Source organism: Pezoporus occidentalis, unplaced genomic scaffold, assembly GCF_034315485.1.
Source record: "Pezoporus occidentalis ecotype Australia unplaced genomic scaffold, CSIRO_AGI_Poc_V1 ctg13, whole genome shotgun sequence".
NCBI lineage: Eukaryota > Metazoa > Chordata > Aves > Psittaciformes > Psittacidae > Pezoporus > Pezoporus occidentalis.
In genome coordinates this window covers 6251502-6278422 of record NW_026913103.1, presented here as the reverse complement: position 1 = coordinate 6278422, position 26921 = coordinate 6251502, and the positions used below count along the sequence as shown (strand labels likewise).

The 26921-nt window shown below is 41.1% G+C and overlaps 1 long non-coding RNA gene across 2 annotated transcripts in view; it reads right to left on the bottom strand.

The window, feature by feature from the left end:
* Nucleotides 1-26778, bottom strand: part of LOC134158391 (uncharacterized) — a 40089-nt gene extending 13311 nt beyond the window's left edge. For both annotated transcript variants that reach the window (XR_009962750.1, XR_009962749.1), the window contains exons 1-2: nucleotides 26664-26778; nucleotides 11734-11824 (exon numbers count right to left, since the gene is read on the bottom strand). This is a non-coding gene — a long non-coding RNA (uncharacterized LOC134158391). The remainder of the gene's footprint in view (nucleotides 1-11733; nucleotides 11825-26663) is intronic.
* Nucleotides 26779-26921: the final 143 nt, after the last annotated feature.

The following is a 26921-nucleotide window of genomic DNA, read 5'->3' as shown; positions in this document are numbered from 1 at the left end:
TTTGGAGAGTTCATCTTGCCTTTCTGAATAAGTCTAAATATTTATTTCACAAATCTGTTCATATGTTATTGGGGGCTTTTTAGCCTCCCTAAGTCAATTAATGCAATATGACATGAGAGTATGTGCAGCATCACAGTGCCATAACACTGGAGACTCAAGTTCCATGTTTTCTTTGTTAATGCAGCTCTAGAAAGAATACTCTGACGTGTTATAGACTACTAGATCATCATTGCTTTGCAATGAAATCCTAGTTGTCTGAATCAGTTAGGTGACATTGAGGATTTGCAGCTAATTGCAAATAAATACAGAAGTGGAAGATAATAGTGGAAGAAGTAGCTTGTCAGAGGGAGAACTTTGAGTCACAGATTTTCAAATACTGGGCTTCTATGTGTAATTAATCTTTCTCCTCCTGATGTGAAGCAGGTATCTGCTGTGAAATAATACTATCCATTTTTTTTTCTTTAGAAAAAAAAAATCATGGTGGGAGTCAAAAGAAAGTTATTAAGAGATGTTAACAAGGTGGTTCAATGGGCTTTATTCAGAACATGCCAGCAGAATTCTTTTTGCTTGAAAAGACAATGCTCTGAGTCCCTAAAAATCACAGACTTTAACTGCACAATCTGATCCAATCAACAGTGCTATATGCATGAAAAATGCTCCCAAAATCCATGCTGCTGACGGGGTTTCATTACACATATCACCTTAGAGAACCTGCCCACTGAGGTTCATTTATAGTTGATTAGCTTAGGCATGGAAGAGAAACATGATTATATCTGCACTCAGCCCAAAAACATTAGCAGCGCTGATGCTGTTAGTTCAAAAAGAAATTATCTGTAAACAAAAATCTCTATGATCTGATCACTAATGTCAAGAGAACACAAGTAAGCGTAGCTGTAATTTTAGAGCAGGCAACAGCGCTCTACAGCTCACTAGCTAAATTATTTTCCTTTTAATGTCAAACCGAATGTGCTGTTAAAGGATGTTCAACACAGTAACAGAATTGCATTAACTCTGCATAGCAAAGGCTGAGCCTCCCGACGAAGGAGGATAGCAATAGCCAAGAGCTAGAAATCTATCCCAGGGAACTCTTTCTGCCTGTATCTCTCCACCTCAGTGAGAGCTTTTGAATTTTAATCTCTTGGCCTCCATTTTACATACTTTCTGACTACAGAAATAAGGCAGGAAATGTTATTTCTCTCCTTACAGTCTGTCTCATGATGCGCTACACATGGCTCATTCCAGACCCCATATATAATACATATACATACAGACCCACATCAGTTTTCATTTCTCTCTTTTCCTTTCATAATTTCCAGCAAAAATATAAAGTGATCCTAGAAGTGAACAGAAGGAAACCACTTAATTTCTGCAGGAGGACAGGAGGAAACACTCAGCAATCTTTTCTCTTCTTCTCAGGTTTATGTGTACAGCATTGCCAAAGTTGGAGACTTTCTGTGAGGCATCAGCTTCTAGAATTGAACTGAGATGTTGCAGGTGTTCTTTTTTTTGTAATGTACATTTCTTATATTAGTACAGAGAAGTCTTGAAAGCAAGATCTGAATGCATGCAGCAGTCTTAAAGCCATCAAAACAGAGAAGAGAAGGGGGCATCCTGTATGTTCAAATTCAACATGGAGCACATGATACATGAGGACAGGCTGAGAGATGTGGGGTTGCTGAGCCTGAAAAGAAGCCTTAGAGGACTGCCAGGGGTTTATAGACAGGATAGGATCAAAGTAGTCAGAAATGAGAGGCAATAAGCACAAATTGCTACTAAGAAATTCTGGCTGGATATAAGAAGAAAATAAAACAAAATCACAGAAGAATGGCGAGGCACTGGACCAGGTTGCCCAGAGTGACTGTGGAATTTCAGTCCCTGGAGATACTCTAAATTCAACTTGACAAAAATCCATGCAACCTAATCTAACTTTGAATTTAGGTCTGCTTTTGAGAAGAAGGTTGAATTCAGCTGACCTTCAGAGATTTTTCCAACCTGAATTATTCTACAGTTCTATTTGTCTCAATTCTCAGTTTGCTAAGCTACACAAGCCAAACTTTTTTGTCTTCTCTCATAAAAAAGGAGCACCTTTAAAATCTTTTTTATTCAAAGGGATAGATTATAATTTTTCCTGTGTCAGTCAAGAATCTATAATGAATGGGGTATAACTCATGTAAATGTCTATGAGAGGTATATTAACCTATTTACAAGTTTATATAAAATAGAAGCTCAGTAGATGGAGACACTTCACACTGAAACGTACACACAGAGTCATGACAAAAGAAGATGGTTTTACTCCATGCAAAGTCAAGGTCAGCCAAGTACAGATGACACCTGCTCTGGCAGTGTGCCATTTCCACCCATGAAGGAGTGAGTCTATTCCTAAATCAACAGGAAAAAAAAATATCAAGTGCAAAAAAGTGCAAGTAATTTTTTAGGTATGATGACTGAATCTGAATAGATTCCCTGGAAACTCCTAAAGAAACAGTATTGGCTGTAGCACCTAGGATGTTATACTAGGAAGTGGTTTCCACTGTGGAACACAGTATGTGAGAAGGGCAGACAAGGAGACAGAATCAGTGAAGAGATGGGTACATCTGTGCTGGCAAATAAGAGCACTGGGACCAATGCTCAGCCCTGAGGGAAGATGACATGGATTTGCAAAGGTCCCCACTACTTAGGGTTAGTCCCCTCTAGAGAAATCAACCATGTCCACACCACAGAGCACTTGCATCGTGTTTTCTGTATCCTATATATTGCCTCCAAGAATCCAGGATGTAATTATTAGCTTGTGTCTTTTTTTTTATTAATTTTTTTATTTTTTATTTTAATCACAAAGTCATAGGATCACAGAACGGTTTGGGTTGGAAGGGTTGGAAGAGAACATAAAGCTCATCTAGTTCCAACTCCTTGCCATGGGCAGGGACACTTTCCACTAGACCAAGTTGCCTTACTGTTCCAGTGCCTTACTACCCTCAGAGTAAAGAACTTCTTCCCTCACCATATCTAACAGAAAACTTTTTTCAGTTTAAAGCCATTCCCCATTGTCCTGTCACTACATGCCCTTGTAGAAAGTCCCTCTCCAGCTTTCTTATACCCTTTAGGTACTGCAAGGCTGCTCTAAGGTCTCCCCAGAGCCTTCTCTTCTCCAGGCTGAACAGCCACAACTCTTTCAGACTCTCTTCATAGGAGAGGTGTTCCAGACCTCTGATCATCTTTGTGGCCTCCTTTGGACTCACTCCACCAGGTCCACAACCCCTTCTGTTGATGCCAGGGAGCTGAACACAGTACTCCAAGTGGGGTCTCACAAGAGCAGAGTAGATGGGGCCTCTGGGTCTTTTTGCCTGACTTCCTCTTTGTTGGCATGCACCACTCCTGAGCTTGAAGGAGATGATCCTTTAATATGTACCAGCTTTCTTGGGCCCTCCTTACCTCCACAGCTTTATCTCATGGTACTCTACCAAGCAGATCCAGGATTCACCCACTGGTCACGTGGCCAGTAGCAAACCCCCACTATAAAGTCACCTGTCCCTGCCCTCCCTTTAATCCTGACCCATAAGCTCTCAGATGGCTCCTCATCCACCCCCAGGCAGAGCTCCATGAACTTCAGCTGATCCCCAACAGGAAGGGCAATACCCCCTCCTCATCTTCCCTGCCTGCCCTTCCTAAAAAGCCTGTATCTTTCCATTCAAACACTCCAGTCATAGGAGCCATTCCACGTCTCTGTGATGCCAAGAACTTCCTAGCCCTTCTGTCCTGGGTTCAGCAGTAGCAGTCATTTTTCCCCTTCTTGGTAGCTGGTGTAGTGCAGTGTTTTGACTTTCAACTCGGGAACAGAGCTGATAACAAGGATGTTTTGGTTTGGCCAAGGACTTTGTGAGCCTCATGCTCTGCTAGGGAGGAGGGGGAGCCAGGAGGAAGCAGAGACAGGACAGCTGACCCAAACTGACCAAAGAGGTATTCCATACCACAGCACGTCATGCCCAGGAGGTAACTGGGAATTAGCCGGGAGGGCTGGGAGACTGCAGGGTTGGAGGAGGTATTGGTCGGTGCTTGGTTGGGCTTGGGGGGCGAGTTATCGGTCGGCTGGTGGTGAGATGATGTATTCTCTTCCCTTGTTATTTCCTTTATCATTATTATCATTGGTGGTAGCAGTAGTGATTTGTGTTATACCTGAGTTACTAAACTGTTCTTATCTCAACCTGTGGGAGTTGCATTCTTTTTGATTCTCCTCTCCGTCCCTGCAGGAGCAGGGGGAAGGCAAGAAAGGGGGGAGAAGTGAGCGAACGAATTACCTGACTGGGTTTAAACCACAACACCTTCTTATTGGAGTGGCTAGAATTCCTGTTCTTCAGCTGCTCCCCTGCTGATCTGTGATCCCGCTCCAGGCTCTGGCATCTATTGCTCGCACTGGCATCAAAACTGGTAGGAGTGGGATGGGTGGAGGTTCCCCTCCCCTGGCAACTTTAGATTAAAGCCCTCTTCACCAGTTTGGCCATGAATTGCTGCATTGGAATTTTATCAACTGTCCAGCTTTTCCAGAATAGCCAAAGGAAAAAAAAAAATAATGTATTCCCATGGTAGCTGCAACAGCTGTTTTGAGAGTTCACATCACAAAGATCAGGAAAAGAATTATGTGTTCCAGTGACAGCCAAAAAACCTGCCTAGACTGTAGTGAAGTAGTAGATGCTGGTCCTGAATGTCCACAAGCAGTTTGAGACTGCAGGCATCCTCCCAGATGAACTTCAGACCCAGTGGTGCAGAGCATCCACACTGTCCAAAATGAAACCTCCTCAAGCACAGACTTGCTCATGGGCAGAGTGCACAGCACTTGACTTGGGTCTCCATGGGACAGTGCATAGTAAAACATAATAATAACTGTGTGTGTGTGTGTGTATGTGGTAGGATGAGGCTTTAGTTCAAAGTGAATTTAAGGACAGTGCTGGATGGAGCACACCTGAATGCAGTTTTTATAGCAGGATGGTGAAAGCATTTATTACTTATTCTAGGGCCTGGCATCAGCCCAGTGGAGTTTAAGGGTGTCTTAAGCCTTCTGGGCTAGTGTTGGAGGAATATGAAGGCCCAAGGAACAAAATCTGGCAATTAGAAATCATCTCTGTCTGCAGGGACAGATGATCATCAGAACTGCTCCAGAGAATGGTGGTCTATCCAAAAGAGTTCAGGGACAGCTTTGCGTATGGTACTGACATTTCCTAACACGTCCTGAAATCACATTTGCCTCTTTCAGTGTCATTATCACCTAGGCACCGCATAGTTCTTCTGTGGTCATCTGATGACAACCTACGTAATAGCAGAGACTCCAGTTCTTTGCTCCTAAGTCGGTTGCTTTGTACTTGGCATTGTTTAATGCCACTCCATCCTCAAGTTCTTCTTCAATTCCCTTTTATATTCTCTGATTGTTTTATACCCTTGATATTCAAATCCTTTTCTATGCTAATGTTGCCTCTCAACGTTGCATCATCAACAGATTTAATTAGGATATGCACATTTTCCCATGACAACATATACTACATGAAAATATTAAATTAGAGATCAAGACCAAAACTGCTCCTGAAGGAATTTTGCTACATACTTTCCTCTAGGATTATGACTGTGTTTTCAGCATAACTCCTGTCATCTATGTTCTAGCTACCCTCTTTTCAGTTCTTATATATATCCTCTTCTTCATAAACCGATGATTCTCTGTGGGGAACAGAGTGAGTAAGCAACATCCAAATTGATTAAAGCTGTTGTATTTCAAAGGAAAGATAACACAAATATTTTTTTTGTCTGAAAAAAAACCTGTGTTATCATAAAATCTACTTTTGGTGAACACAAAACAGATTTTGTTCCATTTATCCCAGACATACTGGCAAAAAAGCAAGTAAGCTCAGCTTTACTATGTAAGAGCCCCCTTCTTTTCTGGTTCTCTTTTTGTTTATACACCTAAATTAAATTTTACTATTGCATGTATTTCATCTTAATTCATCTTAACTTTCAGCAATTTTTGATTTAGCTCTATACTTTTTGCCCTCCAGGGAGCTGTTCAGTCTTTTTTTGTATTTCAGTAAGGGTGTCTACTTGTTTCTAATATTGTTTGAAGGTCTCTTAATTGTCCAGTTTATCCTGAACCTTTTCATACCAGTTTTGGGAGAAAAATTACATACTATTTTTTGCAGGTTTGCCTTCAGAAAAATCCAGTTCAAGCATTCCCTTCCCAAAGCACTTCAGTCCAGCCTGCTTCACTATACAGTTTTCCCAGCTTATCAAAGTTTGCCCATTTAGGATTGTCACTGTAGGTAGAGATCACTTTTGTTAATCCTTTCATTTCATGACCATTCTTCACCAAACAACAAAGAGCTCTTTGGTTAATTCTCTTAGTCTAAAAAATTACAAGCTCTGTTAGTTTTGGCTGTGGTTTATGTGCCCAGATGAATGAGTTTGAACGAAGTTGTTTTACCTGAGGCATCTCCCTTGCATTTGTTTGCAGAGAAGATGAATGAAGTGCCCTTGGCTTTCCTGTCCTACCTGCATGTATAAACACTTGAGTGTTTTAAAATATAAGGTCCTGTGGAGGGTGTCATGTAAATGTCTATGTCTGAGATAGTCACTGCAGGTTCCTCTTAGAGTCCTCGAAGAAAAGCAGACATTTTAAAGTTGCAAATCAGAAATAAATAATTCTAGTCCTTCCAGAGACTAATTTTGGATAGGGAGGCTAGACAGCACAGATGTAGGCATCTACACTGCTAATTACTGCTCTTAAAGGAGATGAATCAAACTACTGGTGTGCTTTAACCAGTTTTTTGTGAAACAAACTACTGCAACCATTTAAGTGCTAATGAGGTTGTGGATTCTCTCTGCTACCTATTACCACTGCTGAAGACAGAATACTGGGTGACTAGGACCTGTGATATGATACAGTTTGGCATGTTCTTATTGCAGACATTTTTCAAGATAATTATGCTACTTAGATTTTAGTTCACTGATAATTAATAGTAGTGAGATTCACTTGCTAGATAATAATTAGTATTATCCCTCAATAGTCTTATATATATTAAGTACAAAAGACAATGCTTGCTCAAAATTAAGTGCTACTCTGAATATCTGCCTTAAATTATATATTAGGTTTTGTACAGGATATAATAGTTTTTGGAGACCTCTACACTAGGTAGTGCATACAAGCTGGTGTATGTTCATACAAGGTTATCTACTAAAGATAATTACTCCACTGTCACACACAGCAAAAATGATGTGCTAGCAAACATACATATGTCTAAAACTGTATAGTTCACTTAAATTTGCATGGCTATAAAAAAAAGTACACAATTGCTTTTTGCACTGAGTCATCCTGATCAGCCTTGTTTTCCTATATTCTCAGTTAAGCAGTTAATAAAGGATCAGAAATTTAACATTACTTCATTCAAACCAGGAATGGCTTTTCCCCTGTCTATACAAAAATTTACTACTGGAAATATTATTCTAACAGCAAATAATGCAATTAAGTATTTGGTTTTGTTTGGTTATTGAACTGTAGGCCCAACATACCTTTTCTGTACATGTATGTACTGGTTTGTTTCTATATTAATCAGATATGTGAAGTAATAAATTATTTCTAAAGAAATACATAAATTTTGACTGTAAGGCTAAGGAAAGCAGAGCAAAGTGCACTGACTATTATGTAATAATGAAATACCTTGACATCTAGACCACTTTATGATACTATTATATCTTCACGCTGACATATAAAAGAACAATAATACTGATATTAAGCAGTATAAAAGTATCTAGTACTACTGACATTTTGACATAAGAAAGCTTAAGGTGATATACAGGTACTCAGTGCCAAAAGATTACCTGATTTCCACAAGCTCAGCTGAAGAGATAGTCTGGGAAGGGGGAGGTGAATTTCCTCTAGAAGGGGATGTGCAGTGATAGAAGGAAAGAGTACTACTTCCATTTCAGGAACACTAATTGCTGCATCAGAAAAGTTGCTCATGGACTGTTGAACTGTACAGTCATGGCATTTTCCAGGTAATCACATTTCATCAGTTTAGGCCCTTATTGTCCTTCAGCAATATTCATGACAGTATTTGGGTTGTAATATTTGCAGAAAGTACTTGTTTTTAAATAGTTACTGATTTATTTTTTTTTCCCGTCAATACTGTGTCTGGGTTTTTCCACAATATTATAAGGCCAGCTATCCTCTGGAAATCTCTTGTGATGGACAGTTCTTTAAATCTTTTCTACTTATTGATCAGACAGCAAATTTTTAAAACAGGTAGTAAAAAATGGACAGCAAGTAGTATTTGTGGAAAAACAGACTTTCTTTTTACAAACTGTCATGGTTTAAGCCTAGCCAGCAACTCAGAACCATGCAGTGGCTCGCTCACTCCCCCCACTTTCTTCCTCCCCTGGCTCCCGGAGGGATGGGGAGGAGAACTGAATGAATGTAACTCCCACGGGTTGAGATAAGAACAGGCCAGTAACTAAGGTGTAACACAAACCACTGCTGCTACCACTAATAATAATAATAATGATAAGGGAAATAACAAGGGAAGAGAATACAACCGCTCACTACCCACTGACCGATACCCAGCCCAACTGAGCAGTGATCTAGCCCTTCCAGGTAACTGCCCCCAGTTTATATAGTGGGCATGATGTGCTGTGGTATGGAATACCTCTTTGGTCAGTTTGGGTCAAGTGTCCTATCTCTGCTTCCTCCTGGCTTCCCCTCCTTCCTGGCAGAGCATGAGACTCAGAAAGTCCTTGGTCAGAGTAAACATCACTGAGCAGCAACTAAAAACATCGGTGTTCTCAGCGTTGTTCCCAGGCTGAAAGTCAAAAACAAAGCACTGCACCAGCTACTAAGAAGGAGAAATATGACTGCTACTGCTGAACCCAGGATACAAACACACAGCTAAACCAGTGAGGAATAATTTAATGATTATGGTGAGCATTTACAACCCATTACATAAAAAAAAAGACAGTTGGGGTACAAGCCTAGTTGTAGAAGGCAGTTCTTTGGAATTTGAAAGCTCATAAATTTCCCTTTCTGTAGCTTCTGATGTCAAAATGGCACAAACTTGAATATTACATGGGATGGATGCAGTCAAAACAGATTAGGTTTTATAACTGGTTATATCAAAAAAAAAAGACTAGCCTGAATTGCTTGGCATTAACAAACAAAACTCAGAAGGTATTTAACATGCACATGCAGCAATTCTATTACAGACATTACATGCTATTTGCCAGTAAGTGATCTTTGAACATCAGCAGCTAGGGAACTCAACAGTCAGATGCATTAAATTCAGCTGTCAAGTAACATAGTGACTCACAAGAACTTAGAATGAATTTAGGAGGAAAATACCCCAAGTAACTCCAGTTCAGTACATGTATGAGAAAAAGCAGACTCCTGCCCATTGTGGCTATGATCTCAAGAACTAATCTGAAAAACAAGCTCAAGTACTTCACAAAGCTCCTGGTTAAGAACATAGGAGGCTGAGAGGAATGAAAAAGAATATCTTTTAAAAAATCTCTTTCTTTTGTTTTCTTGTGGCTTAAGATACAGCAAAAGTGCTCTCAGCACCCTGTCAATTACCTTGAAGTTTAACTAAACCAAACTTAGCACAGTCAGTTCATGCTGTACTACCAGGTAGCATTATGCATACTCCCCTATTCATCTGTCTGCGTATTACTCCTCCAACCACTCTTCAAAGAGCAACTACCACAGACAGGTGCTGGCTGGGGGGGGGGGGGAAGGCAGCATCCCAGACTCTTCATACAGAATATATTCTCGACCCACCTCTTTTTAATTCTGTCACACCAGATCTAGCAACAGCATGTCTGCAGACTGCAACCTAGGCTCTCTTACATATTGCAAGTAAAGATATCCTAGGACACAGCTGATTCATGCTATTTTAATTTATCTCACTATGCTAGCTCAGAAGAGCTTTACTGAAGCAGACTCATGTGGATTTACCCCTCATGTCCGAGGATAGAAAATAATAATGGAATTCGTAATTAGAAAAATGCCAGTTTCATTACTTAGGACCTCCATATTGCAGTTCCAGGTAAAAGAACAACTGCTCCATACTCCTAGATGAAAAAACATTTAGATCAAGGCTCAGCAAAGAGCCTTGGACAAATCTGATATATCTATTTAAAGCCATGATGGAGAAGAGCAATTTATCAACATCAGTAAATCCTGATGAATGCCAAGACACACAAGTCTCCTAAATCAAATAAGGGCTTTGACCAGGTTTTGTCTAATAATTGGTTGCTGAAAGCTGAATGTGAGGTAGGACATAATTAATTGGATTCTCCCTCCTCATAGCACAGCATAGCCCTGGAGTGCAAACTGTGAAGTTTTAGGATGTCAAGCAAGAACAGGAAATTAACTTGCAGAAGATACAGGAACAGAATTCTCACCTTCTCCAGCAGGTAAGATCATATGGAACTTCATGGTTTTTTGACTGACCTTTCCAAGCCCCCAAACCTGTTTTGAAACAGAGGAGCTCTTCACTCCATCTGCTATCCCCGACTGTCACAGTTGGCCCAAATACTGTGAAATTTCTGTATATACTTGGCAGATACGAGAAATCTTTATTTGGTTTAGGTACTTAACGATACTTAATTTCACCACAGCAAGGTACTGATCTAGAGATGAAAGAGTTAAGGCATTATTTTGGGCTTGTTAAACAAATGAATGCACTATTTTGGCTTGTGAAACATATCAAGGCTTGCTCTGCCAGGGAACAAATGAGATTTTGCATGACCATGGATTTATGTAATCTTGGGCAAGTCATTTACACTTTTCTTCTCTTTTACCTTTTTTTTTTCTTTTTTTTTTTCTGGGAATACCAGTGCTAGTTTGCAATGAATTTATGGAATACATATAAATTAAAGTTTATGACTCTGCTGTAATAGTGGAACTATGTAAGTAACCTTCAACTAGAAAGGTGACACTAATATTCCTCCCACATTTCATCAAGGTATGGAGCATGCGGATGAACCTGCAGGACCTGTGGCATCCAGCAGGTATCAATCATAAGTGCAGAGGCAGAGGCATATTTACCTAGCTTTCTGATGTTTCCTTGAGACATTGCTAATACAAGAAAACAAAATGCTAGGGTCTGCACACAATCTGTTTGGGTTTTGCACTGGGATATAAATATCAATAAACACACACATACATGAAGGAAGAATTCACAGGAATAAGCAAGTTTCCTTTCCTTTAGATCAGTTTCTCCTGTGCAGGGGGAAATGGGATCCTGAGAGACTCAATTTCCTTTAATTTGCCAGAAGACAGCTTTCCCTGAGAAACAAGCTTTCAAGCTATCAGGCAGACCAGCTCTAATATTCACCCATCAGTAATCTACTGTAAGGATAACACATTTTAAAAAGAGAAAGGGATGTGATGATCCTTTTACTTCTCAGCATTTTTCATAGTTGTTCTGTTAAAAAGTATTGCTTCTTTGAGACATGGTCTTGGTGAAAATACGTAGGTGACTAAGACAGTTGATGCTTTTCAAAACCCACTGGTAAAAACCCCCAAATCTCAGAAACCCTAAATCCCAGGCATCAAGGTAATGATAGCCAATATGCCACTAATTTATCTTTGCTATCTAAAATAGAGGGCTTCCTGTTGTAAAATTGTTAGCCTCACTGCTGTAAGAGATCATCTTGGGGGAGTGGGAGAAACCAGGACGAGAAGAAGCACAAGTAACACAGTCTAACCTTAATGAATGTTGAATTTCCACTGACTTGTGCCAGCAGGCTGTTCATGCCAGAAAAATGGCAGATGATGTACAACGTAATTAGTGTCTACCTAGTGGAAGAAAAGACAGATTAAAGAAAATTTATTGAAAGAGTAGCCTGATTATTATCCTATACTTGAGAAAATTCCATGGAACCTGGATCTTGTAGCCACACAATGAGTCACTCAAACTTCATATGTCATCAGCTGCCACAGCCAGCAACAAAGAAGGGCTGCTAGCCATGTTTCCAGAGCCACAGCCTCTGCTGTGAGCTCTGGGGCACTGACATCCTTCCATGGTGGATTTAGTGCAACTTATGATGAGTTTGTTGCCCCTGAACAGGGAACTCCCCGAAAAGTGTCTGGAGCTCAGCACTGTGGCTTCCCCCCCCATGATTTATATCACCCGTTTCTGGGTTCAGTCAACTGTAGTCGGCGAAATGAACACATTTTAGATTGAGTAAAACATTGTTGAAATGCATCAATACAACTGCTCTCTGTTCAAGTTTATTGTAAGGAACTGCAGAAGGGGCCTCATACCAAAACACAGCCACTTGTTACCAATCTAAACAACTTCATGCCCTGTGAGATCTCGCTCAGGAATTTGAACTATCTGGGTGGAGGGCTTAGATAGGTGGAGTTTCCGTGGGCGCTCCTGTGGACATGTGCAGGTGGTACAGAAAGAGAGAGAAAGGCAGGGGGAAGAAGCAGGAAAAGAACAGAGAGAATATGTTTCTCGTTTTGGTTTTGGGTTTTGGTTTGTTTTTTTCTTTTTTTCCAGCAGATGCGAGCTTGCTTTGATTGTGCTCCAAGTAGACGCAACTTGTGCCCATGCTATCAGCAAATGCTTAGTAGCTCAGGCTACTAACCATGGCTACACTGTTTATGGTTTGAAGCTGACTCACGCCCACCCAGAGTAAAGGCTCACAACTGTGCAGTTAAAACCAGAAGAGACCAGAAAAACAATTCCAGCCACAGGCAGAATAAGCAAGTTGTGTTTCCTCAGAAAAGTATACAGGTCTTAGGCTTGTATCCGGTCACTGTCCATAAAATCAAATTAATATTAGTACTGAGCCATGGGAATTCATGTTGCAGTTCCTGTGCTCCAACCCAGTAATTTAGCACTGGGCCACACATGCTTTCTGGCAAAACTTCTATTCTTGATTTTGAAACCAGAGGACTCTCTTCAGTTACCTACTCCATAAGTGAGCTAATCCTCATTGCTATTAAAAGTTTTGCTGACTTCAGCTTTCAGCTGTGAGATTGCATTTGTCTCATTTTTCTGTTCTCTTCCATGTCATCCATATTGTGTGACATTGGCTACATCCAGCTGATACGTATCAAATCACACACTGATATGCACATTAAAAAAAAAAAAAAAAGAGATCAATGATTTCAGGCCCCAAACCTGGAGAAGAGATGCCTAAGTCCAAAATGAACACTTCTGCTTATCATGAATATACCAGTACAAATCTCTCAGCTTTCTTCTGACGTGGTACGTGAAGCATCTCAGCACCTATCTCACAACTCAACCAGCTGAGGCAGCAAAACCGTGTTCCTTTATCTGCCTGAGAAGAAAGAGGGAATGTAGTCAGGAATTTGACAATTTCTGCATCTTATAAGAAACAGTCAGTGAAAATAATTCATTAACAGTTCTTGGAGCAAAACCTAAAAAACTAGGTCTTTCCACTCCTGGGTAAAGGCCCTAAGGCTGAGGAGCCCAAGATCACATCCTCTTTTCCACTGGGTGGAACTCAAAGATTTTCTGTTCCTCTGGTGCTGGCAAATTATTGGCAGTTGCAGCTCCAACAGGCTGCAGATGTCCAGAAATCCTTGCCAAATGACCACTGATCTCAAGTTTGTAGATCTGTTCCTATTCTTAAAAAGACATTGCTGCCACATGGCCTGAGTTGAGAACCCTCTTATGATGCTGAATGCTTCAGTCCCAGAGCAGAGCTAGAATTACCATCAGCATTGACTAGGCGCAAACAAGCCAAAACATCAGAGCATGCTGATTGAACAACGCATTATTGGTGCTACCTTCCTCTGACACACACAGTGCAGGAACCTGAGCTGACCCTCTACAGGAATTTCATAAATTCTGCATGAGATCAAAGGGATTGCAACTTTCAGTGCTGTGATGTTCACTTGGGTGCAGGCTCCCAAGAAAGATACTGATTTCTCAGCTATGCTGGTTGTATAGAGTTTATCCTGAGGATACATATCATTTCAAGGGCAACCACTTCGGGTCTTTTTGTGTCTTGATAAGTCCTATGACTGTGTCAACTCTATACTGCAGCAATCTTCTCCAAGGACAAAAGGATAATAATCCTGCATTTTGAAATTTTGAGAATAATTTAATGAAAGGTTTGGGGTGTTTTTTCCCTTAGTTTCAATAAAGATAGGATTTTATTCTCTGAGTCCCACAGTATGATGGTCAAACCTGGCAATGCTTTTAGTCATGTCTACACTACATAGTGAAGGGTGTTACAGAGGGCTACCAGAGATAACTGAAAACTGGTTGCTTTACGCTGAAGCATGAAGTACATGCTGTATGTTACAGCACTGCTCAGACACGCTGATTCTGCAACAAAGGCATTATATCTGCATTACAAGGTAACATTAATTCTAACAATTTTTCCCCCCATAATTTAGCTGCATACTTAGTTTTAGATATTTAAAGGCAAACAAAGAAACAGATGAACAGCAGATGTATGAAGTTGTGAGGTGCGACTGAAGCTGTGACCCCATTCATTTCTTCTCTAAGAACCAAGACTAACTTACAGTGAAGAAGCCAGAGAAACCTTAAATCAACAATGTAATTTTTTAATGTGTATTTTACTCTGTATGTAAAACACAACATGTCATATGCAACATGTGTTACAATAATATATTACAATACATATGAGGTAATGTATATTGGCTTATATTTTTTATTACATATTATATTCCATGCTTATTTATACATTTTGTATATGTGCGTATATATATAATTGTATGTATAATATACAATAGTTTACTTTTTCATTTCAGGAAACACTGAAGATAAATGGCACTCAGTAGATCTCCTCCCCTTAAAAGACATATCTGTGTCTTTGGCATATTGAGATACTGTGGCAAAACACTGGGGCCCTTTAACTTTACAGAGTACAACGCAGAAGTGCTTTCAGAGTATATTAGTACAGTGATTTCTTTCAGCAGCTTTGATTTCTTCTCACAGGAGTTAAGAAGAAATTCACTTAATCGGTATACCTAGGCTCAGCTTACCAACTTCTTTAATACTTAACGTCTATATTGGAGACAGTACTTACTACAAACAATCACTGCAACTTCTGCTGGCAATTAGGATGAAGAAAATTAAACCCAGGAGACACACTAGCTGACATACATACAAAGTTGATCCCCACTGGGGTGACTGCCTCACCTACTACAGTATGCCAGAAACATCTCTTAAGGCTTCACATCATCACCATGCTAGAAAATAAAAAAAGAATAAAAACGAAGTGGCAGTATGTTTGACACATGTTGTAGACCTCAGAAGTAAAGGCCACACCAGGTACATAGCCTCAGCTATGGATACCTGTTTGTTAAAAAATATGAAGAAACAAAGAGATCTTCAGTCAACTCCAGCTAATCCTCTCCCTAAAGGTCTCCACTGTTTAAATTCCAAATGCCTAAATCAGCAACTATGGGACCTCTTCAGCTCCCCACTGGAAACACTTTTTACTGTTTTTGCTGACTTCCACTGTTCACCCGGCTGTATATGTTCCCCTAAGATGACAATGCATGCAACAGCTAATACTTTATCATTTGGGAATTAGAAGCAGCAAATGAATTTTTGGGAAGACTGGTTTCTTTTCAGTTCAGGTTGTGACAAGGCATTTACAGAGTTAGCCATAGAGGCTTGTGAACATTTTAAGTATAAAACATATTTTCAAATGTTTTTTGTCTCTGCAGTTGACAGGGAAGGGATCTATAGAAGCATTCTGCTTTGGCCTAACTTCACTTCTACCAAAGACAATGGTTTCATCGTTTTCAGTGGCAGCAGATAGCTGACAGCAAATCTTTGGGAAATCTCACCAATGACATCTCCTCAGTTTGCAGAAGAGGCATGTCATGGTGCTTGGTTTATTTTTGTTTGGTTTTACCTATTTTGGAGTATTAGGAGCCAACCTGTAGCATAAATGGGTGGACTATTTTTCTTCACATATCTGTTTTTACTAGAGGGGATAATTGTAAGGTTAATTCAGGAGAGAAAATTTGCATGTAATGAAAAAAAAAAGAATGGGTGCAAGCATGCTGTAAAGAAAAACATTTTTTTTAAGTAGAGCCGTATCTAAGACACTAAAATTTTTATAAAGGTATCTTAATAGAATATACCAAGCCTGCATACATATACATGTTTTGTTGTGGGTTTTTTCTTTAATAGTGACAAAATTTCACTAACAAAAATTTCAGTACAATAACCACATACCGTCTACTGTACAGAACCAAGCACTCTTCCAACAACAGTTCTATCATGCATTCCTGAACTTTAAGCATTCTTTGAGCATTAATATCTCTAGATCTCCAAAGTGGTTAGGTCTACTTATGAAAAAAAACCTGTTTATTGATGATAATTCTACAACAGCACTCTGGAAATATTTTTTTTTTAAGAAGTGTTTAGAAGCTGTAATTTACAAAGTTCATAAAATGATATGATATGTTATCTTTATTTCCTGAGTTTTATTAACTGTTCCTCATGCCTTTGTTGACTGCTATGACTAGATTTTGATATATCAACAAATGTAAGTTATGACTTTGTGGCTGGTTAATATGTTTACTTACTGGTTAATATGTTTACTTACTGGTTAATATGTTTACTTACTACATTATCTAGCAGTTGATTTAGGATTTCCTATTTAAGTTACACTGGCTATTCAAAGGCCGTATTTGACAAGGTTTCCACTGCACTGTATTTTTCTCCCCGTCAGCTCAATCAATTATTTATTGACGTATTTATCATGAAATATACATAAAAAAAGGGACAAGCACAGTTAGCCCAGGAAAATATGTGCAAGAAAGATGGAAAGACTTAATTAACATAGATTTACACTACTTTCTTGCTACAAAATAGCTAATAAACTAACCTCTACATCCCTAGTGCAAACTTACAGAAGACTGATGCATATGTAGCATCTAACAGCAGACTTCTATTCAGCAGTGGATGCAGCATTAGTGTAAAGGAGAGACAACAGCAATCTCATTGCTGTAATCTCATGAATTCTGTGCCAGATCACTGCAGCTACAGTGTGTGTTCCCTTGCATGCTTGCTACCTTTCCAGTTTGAGGCAGATGAACTGACTGCAGAGAAACTGTATGCAAAGATTGAAAAGAGCTAGTAATAGGGAAGGCAGAGGAGGTGCCTGTTTTGTTTAGCTGGTCCAGAATTTCAACAGAACATGAAGAGCATTGGCTTGAGCTTTTTAAAGTATCATTAAATGACAAGCTCAGGAATATTATTTTTCCTGTGTTGTAGCAGCACTTTATCATTAGTCAAGATGGACTTTTCACATAGTCAACTAAGATGAGCTTTATACAGTGTCTACACCAAAAGAAAAAAACCCAGCTTTTACTGAAGTAAATAAATGTATACTCAGCACATGTAGAGAATTGTTTAAACAACTATTATATTTTAGCTGATCCAGGTAGGCCCTTTATAATATTCCTCACACTTAAATACTTACTGATTATTGACAGCAGGGGTTAATGCTGTGGAACAGAAATAAGTGAGTAGGTTTTGGGGATTGGACTTTTTTTTTTTCATTGTATATTAACAAAAGACCTATTGCTTACCTAAACTTGCCCTAAATTTAAACTTGATTTCAAAGCTTAAAAGAAACCCTTCCCTATTTTTGTCAATCAGCTGTATTATTTCAGAGAAGCGTGACCGTGATGGAAATGCTACTCTATACTATCAGAAAAATATTAATCTAGATTTATGAATCTCCTCCCAATATTTATGAGGTTTTGCAATTTCAAAGGGTGATTCAGAGACTTAGCAGGATGAAGCACCTCTTATAGCTGCCCAACTCTTTCCATCAATTAAAGAGGTTTCTATGTTCAGAGAGCTAGGCTGTAGCTAGGCTAAGTGAAGACGCGGCACCCCCTGTTACTCATCACCACCCCCACTGTAGATTTCCACCTCCCAGGTTCTGCCAGTGTAACTTGTCTGATCGCTCCCCAGCCCATGTTGAAATGATCCAGGCCCACCCATTTTCATCGACAGGTCTTTGCAGGTCCAGTTTGGTTTGTCCAAATTAAAATAGAGATTGAGAGAATGAAAGACTGGGCCAGCAGAATTGAGGGCAGCACCTTTCAAAAGATTTTGATGGTCAAGTGGGTGGAGAAGTCCCTTGACTTGCAAAGCTGCAACTGAAATGGGGCATCATTGCAGTTAACTTGACAGCAGGACAACTGCTGCAGTACAATTGCAGACAGGCTGTTCTAGCAGTGACTAAATGAAGTCTGTTACCCCAAGCTACAGATTACTGCCCTGCCTCATTAACTGGAGCTAGCATTTGTCCAAACCCTGCACTGTATTGCTTCCAGACTCAGGGCTATTAAAATGTTTGTTTAATTAAATACCTCTAAATACTTGAGCTTCTAACCCAACCACCTTGATAAGTAGTGAACTAGGGTGTGGCCACGTGGGTCGGTATATTGACTTGAGAGGAGGCTCTGGCTTCACCTAGTTTGGTGGGAGGTGGAGCAACATGTAAAATCTTTGTTGAACCCTTCTGAAGAGAAGTCAGCTCTACGTTTGCTGGCTTGATATATACCACAATGTGGAAAGCCCTTCAGGGTGCTTCTCTTTTTGCATTTATTCTATAGAATACATAGAATTCTATACAATATAGAATTCTATTTAATTCTAGAAGGGCTTAGACATGCTAAGAATAAATACGGAAAGAAGTGTATTCAAGTAGGCCTCCTGCATTCAGAAACGAATATTAAATGTCACAGTGGAAGTGTGAGTATATGCTTATAGGCATGTGTTTGTGGGTGCTTCTAGAAAGGATTAGCATAGAATTAAGGACAGAGTTCTGAAGACAGGGTTGCTGTGAGTAAAATGACTCAGAAGAAGGTTTAAGATGATGGCATCACTTCTCTGGAATTCTTGGCTAACCAAGATTAGAAAGGTTCCTCCCTGGCTGTGCATGTTAATTCAAGATTTACCATTTTTAATACTACATTATCTCAAAAGGTGTTATGTTTCTTGGTCCAGCTTCTGTATGTAAGATTAGAAGGTAAGAAGCTGAGACAGGGGAGAAAAAATATGGTAAGAATATTGTTAGTTGTGGCAATTTAGTGTCTGTATTAGTACTTAGAAGGCATCATGGCTGAAGGTGTTGCAGAACCTGAGACAGATGAAGGTCTTTGCTTTTGTTCCAGCAGGTCAGGCAAAACAAAGACCTGGTATAAATAGGTCATAAGTTGCCTCATGGGTTTATATGATAGAGTAAGAAAGCCAAAATGGTAGGTGGTTGCCTGACTCTGGCAATGGGCTGGATAATAATGTACTGTGATTCTCATTTAAATTCAATATGCAATTGTCTCTCCAGGGTGGGTGCTTCTACTGTACTACTACATCAAGGCTTCATGGACTTGTTAGTCATGGAACCCCAAGTCTCCTCAGCTTTTTGTAGCTTTCTATTTTCCTGCAGTCTTTTTTTTTTTTAATGAGTCACTGTAAATGTTGTTGCTATCTAACTGGTAAGACTTTTCTCACAGCAATCTCTGATATCTGAGAAGAGTCATCTTACTTGCTCAACAAGCCCTCAAGAATTACCTTCTTAAAGATTTTGTTTGTTCTTGATTCTCTGGAACTGAGGTGGTTCCAGAAAATTCCAGAGAAGCTTCAAAACAAACTTGCTTTGCTTTGCTTGGATAGTTTGAGAAGTCACAAGACTGGGGTGCTGCCATTGACGGATACAGGTTCTTCAGGCAAGGATGGTAAAGAATGGGAGTCGCCCTTTATGTAAGATAGTGGCAGGAATGCATGGAGCTCTGCCTGGGGACAGCTGGGAGCTTGTGGGTGGGTTAAAGGGCAGACCTGTGTGGGTGCCATTGGGGTGGATGTCTGCCACAGGCTGCCTGTTCAGGAGGAAATAGATAAGGCCTTCTTCAAACAACTGGAAGAAGCCTCACATTTGCAGGGCCAGGTCCTCCTGGCAGACTTGAACCACCCCAGTATCTGCTGGAGGGGTAACACAGCAGGGTGCAAACAATCCAGGAAGCTTCTGGAATGTGTCTGTGACAGCTTCCTGGCACAGGTCATTGGGGAGCTGACAACAAAAGGTGCTCAGCTGCATCTGACAGGTCCTCTACTGGTTCTGGCTGGGATGGAGTTAACTTTCTTCACAGGAGCTCATATGGTACTGTGTTTTAGATCTGTGACCAAAGCAATGCTGATAGTGCACCAATGTTTTAGCTATTGCTTAACAGTATTTGTAGAGAATCAAGACCTTCTCCGTTTCTTACTCTGCTTCCTTCCTCTCCCCTGTGAATAGGCAGGGAGGGGACAGAAGCAGGCAGATGACCCAAGCTAACCAAAATGCTGTTCCATGCCCTATAATGTCAAGCTCAGCAATAAAAAGGGAGAGGAGGAGGTTTAGGGAGGTTAGGTATCTTTTGTTTGGGAACTGACTAGGCATCAGCCTGCCTGTGGTGATTGCCTTTGCATCACTTGTTTTCTTTCTCTCTTCTTCCATCTCTGTTTTACTTACTAAACAATTTGTATTTCGACCCACAAGCTTTCAGGCTTTTACTCTTCCTTTCCTCTTCTCCCATCCCACTGTGGTTGAGCAGTTAGTGACTGAGCAGCTGTGTGATGCTTAGCTGCCTACTGAGGTTAACCCATAACACGATCAAACAATGAAGAATTGATTGGCGTTGTGAAGGTCAAGGGCAGTCTTGGCTGCAGTGGCCATGAGGGGATGGAGCTCAGGATCCTGTGAGGAAGAAACAAGGCAAAAAGCAGGATCACAACCCAGGATTTCAGAAGAGCAGACTCTGACCTGTGTAGGGGCTTGCTTGGAAGAAACCTGTGGGATATGGTTTGGGAGAGAGAGGATGGGTCCAGGAGAGCTGGCTGTTTCTTAAGGATCGTCTCTTTCAGATTGAAGAATCATACAATAGTTAGGGTTGGAAAGGACCTTAAGATCATCTAGTTCCAACCCCCCTGCCATGGGCAGGGACACCTCACACTAAACCATGGCACCCAAGGCTCTGTCCAACCTGGCCTTGAACACTGACAGGGATGGAGCATTCAGAACCTCCCTGGGCAACCCATTCCAGTGCCTCACCAACCTAACAGTAAAGAACTTCTTCCTTATATCCAATCTAAACTTCCCCTGTTTAAGTTTGAACCCATTATCCCTTTTCCTATCACTACAGTCCCTAAAGAAGAGTCCCTCTCCAGCATCCCTATAGGCCCCCTTCAGATACTGGAAGGCTGCTAGGAGGTCTCCACGCAGCCTTCTCTTCTCCAGGATGAACAGCCCCAACCTTCTCAGCCTATCTTCATATGGGAGGTGCTCCAGTTCCCTGATCATCCTCGTGGCCCTCCTCTGGACTTGTTCCAACAGTTCCATGTGCTTTTTATGTTGAGGACACCAGAACTGCACACAATACTCCAAGTGAGGTCTCACAAGAGCAGAGTAGAGAGGCAGGACCACCTCCTTCGACCTGCTGGTCACACTCCTTTTGATGCAGCCTAGGATATGGTTGGCTTTCTGGGCTGTGAGTGCACACTCTTGGCTCATGTTCATTTTCTCATCAACCAACACCCCCAAGTCCTTCTCTGCAGGGCTGTTCTGAATCTCTTCTCTGCAGGGCTGCTCTGAATCTCTTCTCTGCCCAAATGGCAGAGAAGAATGGACTACCTGATGTGCACGAAGGCAAGCAAAGGTGGCAGGATTGCTCCTGACAAAACTGAAACACAAAAAAGAAGCATGTGAGAGGTGGACAGGGACAAATGACATTGGAGAAATAAGAGCCTCTTGCTGAAAGCTCAGGAATAAGGTTAAGCAAGCTGAAGACAGCCTGGAGTTGCATCTGGCAGGGTTGAATTTGACAAGGAACGTGAAGAACAACACAAATGGTTCTTCAAGTATATCAGCAGCAAAGGGAAGCCTATGGAAAATGTGGTCCTGCTAATGAATAGGGCAGAACTGATGACAGAGGACACAGAAGAGGATGAGATGCTCGACTGTCATTTTTGCCCCAGTCTTTAGTGGCAAGACTTGTCTGAAGGAATCCCAAGCCCTTGAGACCAGAGGGAAAGTGTGGAGTGAGGAAGACTTGTTCTGGGTGGAAGAGGATCAGGCTAGGGAATATTTAAATGAACTGACCATGCACAAATCCATGAGACCTGATGGGAGACACCAGTAAGTGCTGAAGGCAATGACTGATGTCACTGGGGCCATTCTTGATTATCTTTGAAAGGGTCATGACAACCAGGAAGAGGTTCCAGAAGACTGGAAAAAAAAGCAAATGTCACTCCTGTCTTCAAGGAGGGTTAGAGGCTGATCAGCCTTGCCTTGATCCATCAGAATGTAATGGAGAAAATAATCCTTGAAATGTCTTCAAATTTATTAAGGACAGGAAGATGACTGGGAGGGAATCATTCCTGTCCTGCTTGATAGTCTTCTATGATAATTGGTGGGGAGAGTGGTGGATGTTATTTATCCTGTCTTGAGCAAAGCTTCTGATGGTCTCCCATGACAGCCTTATTGACAAACTGATGAAATATAAGCTAAGTAAGCGAACCTCTTATGATGGAATGAAAACTGGCTGAACTGCCCAGCCAAAGCCTAGCAATAAGTGGTTACATGGATGTTGATTAGTGGCCTGAAGTCCTTCTGGAGGCTAGTCCCTACTGATGTACCCCAGGGGTTAAAACTGGAACAATGGATGTTTGACATCTTCATTTATGACTTAGATGATGTAACAGTGTTCTTTCAGGAGGTGTGCAGAAGATATAAAACTGGGATTAGTAGCTGATACACCAGTTGGGTGCACTGCCACCTCTGAAATTTGACCTTGACAGCTGAAGAAGTAGACAAATCTTACAAATACCAAGCCCCGCCCCTGGGGAGGAATAACTCCCTAGTAGATGCTGGGGGCTGATGGACCGGAAAGCAGCTTGGCAGAAAAGTCCCTGGAATAGTCTTGTTGAACAAGTCAGACACAAGCAGCATTGTGTCATTGTGGCCAACAGTGTTCAGGGCTGCATTAGGAAGAGTGATAACAGATCAAGGGTGGCAATTTCTCTAAGCTGCCCTGGTGAGACATACCTGGAATGCCATGACTTCTGTACTTGGTAGCCCAGAACCAGACATGGACATACCAGAGTCCAGCAAAGGTTGTGAAATAATGAAAGGATCGGAGCATCTGATGTATGAGGTGAGGCAAGGAGAGCTGGAACTGCTGAGTCTGGAGAAGAGAAGGCTCAGCGGGATCTTATCCACGTGTACAAATACCTGATGGGAGAGAGCAAAGAAGCTGCACTGTGGGTCTTCTCAGCAATATTCAGTGGCAGGGCAAGAGGCAATGGGCACAAACTGAACTATGTGAAGTTCTATCTAAATATAGGAAAGCACTGTGAGAGTGGTCAGACAATGGAATAGGTTGCCCGTGGAGATTGTGGAGTCTCCACCCTCAAAGATATCTATCCTGGGCTTAAACTACGACAATATCTGAAACTCAACTTGACATAGTTCTAAGCAACCTGCTGTAGTTGACCCTGCTTGTGAGTAGAGGATTAGACCAGATGATCTGCAGAGGTCCCTTCCCACTTCAGTCTGTGATTCTGTGACCTTAACTGTTAACAAATAATGGACTGGTCATAGCATGGAAGTGTCCAAAATAATCCATATTCTCTGGGGTATATGGTATCAGCCAAATTCTGCTCCAAACTTCCTTGTTGTGGTTCTTGTTGACTTCTATGGAAGCTCTGTATACCAGCTGCTCTGTTTCTGCAAATAATCAGCAGAAATTTATGGCAAATATTGAAAATTATTAGATTTCCAAATTCAGCTGTCTAATATGCATGTGAACTGACTGCACTTGTATTGATTAGTACAGTAGAAAAGCTGGCACTGCTGTTTTGTAGTAGCTAGCTACTAAATGTCTCTGTTTTCTGCTATTCTGCACAGTATTTGCACAGAGCACTACTGAATGAAAGTTCAAGAGGTTTAAAATGTGTTTGCAGTGGTTCAAGGTGATAGAGCTATCCCTGAAACAATGGCAGATTGAGCTTCTCAACGGTAGAGCTGAGAACTCTGACATACTCCAAAAGTTTGACAGCTTGGAAGCTATCATGATAGTGGTGGGGTGAATATGGAGTACTTAAACTCCTTTCTTATTCAGAAGTATACCATAAGACTGTTCTGAAACTATTTTAAATGGTTTATGGGAGCTCCTTCATACGAGTTGAACTCCTTGACAGGTTTCTTTTCAAAGGTAACTGTCATAAATTATTTTTGCTTGTAATTCTGAAGCACCAGAAATTTCTAAACAGCACCAGATGAATAATAATGAAAATAATTATCAGACTTCACAGTACCTGTTTTTGAAAGAGTAGAACTAACTAGAAGCGTGTCGATTGCTTAGTTTATGTATCTATAACCTCTTATTGCCACCATTTTGAATTAGTGGCCTACAGTCACATATTCATTTATAAGGAACTGATCACAATAATGTCTCTCTTGACAGTTCCCAGGCTATCTATCTTGGTGGCTCCATATTATAATCATCATCTCTTGGACATGAAATGTGATGTAGGGCTACATTACTTTGATCTGTGTACTTCCTAAATGCTGTTAGAGAAAACTGTGACTTCCAGTTGCATCCCTTATTTAGTTATAAACAGTTGTGAAGTTAAAACAATCTGTAAACTAATTTATATGACAACCAAAAATATGGCCAAAATATGGCTTTTCTACCATAGCCTACATCTGTGGTACAGAATAAGGGAGTGAAGAAAGAAACCAACTGGACTGTTCCACAGAACAGCAGCTTTCCTGAGTAATTTCATCCTGAGGTGCAATATTTCCACTGAACCTGAGTTTGGTTCAATGAGGGGTAGTGGTGGGGGCATCTGTAAATAACTTCCCAGCTGTAGCAGTTCTTTCTTTTACTATCTTGCTGCTAAAATTTTGCTTTTCCTTCATACTAGCTCATTAGTTTTAGCTAATTATAAATTAAATGTCAAGAGGATTGCTTTTCCCCTTCCTATAAAACCAGGAAAAACTACTTCAAGCCTACTGGACTTTCTCTCTGCCTGTTCCCAGGATTCTGCTGTTCTGATAGAAGTGTCATCCTCTTCTAGCTGGAAGTTTAAAGAAACTGGACTGACAGCGGAAAGAAGGTGGGGACAATTTTAGAACTGAATTTATGCATAAGCAGGGAAAGAACTGGAGAATTGACACAGAGTGCCCAGGGTGATCATGGATCTGTTTTCAGAGATATTCCCAACTTGAGGAGGCCCTCAACTGCCTTCTAACTTAGCAGAAGGTTGTATTTAGTGACCTCCTGAGGTCAACCTCAATTACCCCACGAGTCTTAAAGGTGAGGGACAAAAATCAAAGAGGAACATAATAGAACGAGAAGGAAGGTAGCCATAGAGCTAATCAGAACTTCTACTAGGTGCGTCATCCCTCCCCAGGCTATTTTGGTTTGGAATTAGATGTGAATTTAATCCAACTTTTTGGGTGGTTTAGGAAGAAATCACTGCAGTTGTGTGTAGCTCTCCTGAACAGTATTCATCTGTATTAATGGAGGCCCAGCTCTGGTTTCTTTTGAATGGACAGCCCACAGTGAAGCTGTAGAGACTGCTCCCATCATCCATAAATGATTAAGGATATGTGGGGGAAAATGCTGAAGAAAACAGGGGGAAAAAATGAAATAGGGTGAAAGGTTAATCTATAGAGTAATTCCAGTTTATTTCCTTCCTATGTTAATACTGAGGCATGACACTATCACAGTATGCTGCTGCTCCTCACTATGTGAGGTAGGATAAACGTTTGATTAGCATGAGCATCTGCTGAAGTTCATGTTTCTGAGTCATCCTATGTGGAACTGTAACACTTCCTACAAGCTACTTAAATGTATGGAAGTAGCATGTGAATAAGTGGGTGTGACTCCCTAGTCTGGGGGTTTACACACTTGACTGGGAGCAAACCCGCCTGGGTTGCTGCCCTCATGAATTATTAGTACAAATTAATTAATGTAAATTCAACAAAGCTGTTGAAATAGCATCAACAGAAGAATGTAAGATCTCCTACTCCAGAGACACTGTAGTTTGTTGTCAAAATAATATTATCGGAGAACAAGAGGTGTAAGTTCAAATCCCCTCAGGTAAAGATGAAAATCGGGCCTAAGGCTGCCAAGTACTTGCGTGCATCCTAACCACTTAGCTCTTGGCTAAAAGGCCAACCCCCTGGCAAACCTCCGTTTTCAGTACTGCTGCTTCCGCAGGTGCTCAAGAGGAATCATTTGGTTTCAAGCTGCTAACAAGTCAATCACTTGAAAAATCTTAATAAAAACACACACACACATACAAAACAAGGGGGGGGATTTGCTGGCATTTGAACTTCAATTGAGGAACTGATTATACCACCTTACAATGGAGTGTTTCTCTCAGCACCGTTTTGCCTTGCCAGTGACTTAGCAAGTTGTGTAAAGAGGAGACTTGGAATAAACCCCAGCATCCTTACATCTTAAGGACTGGAGGGTGATTGGATTTGCACAGCAAAATAAGCCCCCCGGGCTTAAGAAGGGAGAACACCCACGATGAGGAAAGAATACAGATTTCAGTCGAGGAGGAGAAAATGAAGGGAAAGTTAAAGAGGTTGAAATCGTTCACCTGTACAACGAGCAGCGTAGCCTTTTCGGGCAGATGCCGCTCTCCGCACGCAACTAGCTTCATGCGCCCAGACCTCTCCGGTCCGCCTCGCCATCCGCTCCCGAACGAGCCCGGCGGCCGCTGAGCGATAACGGCCAACAGCCCTGCCTCACGCTCCCTTCAGAGCCCGGGGCTAGCCCCAACCGTCCCCGCGCGCCGGCCTCTGACCCGTACGGGCTGCCCCTGATTAGCCCGCTCCCGCCGGAGAGGGGGGGCGCC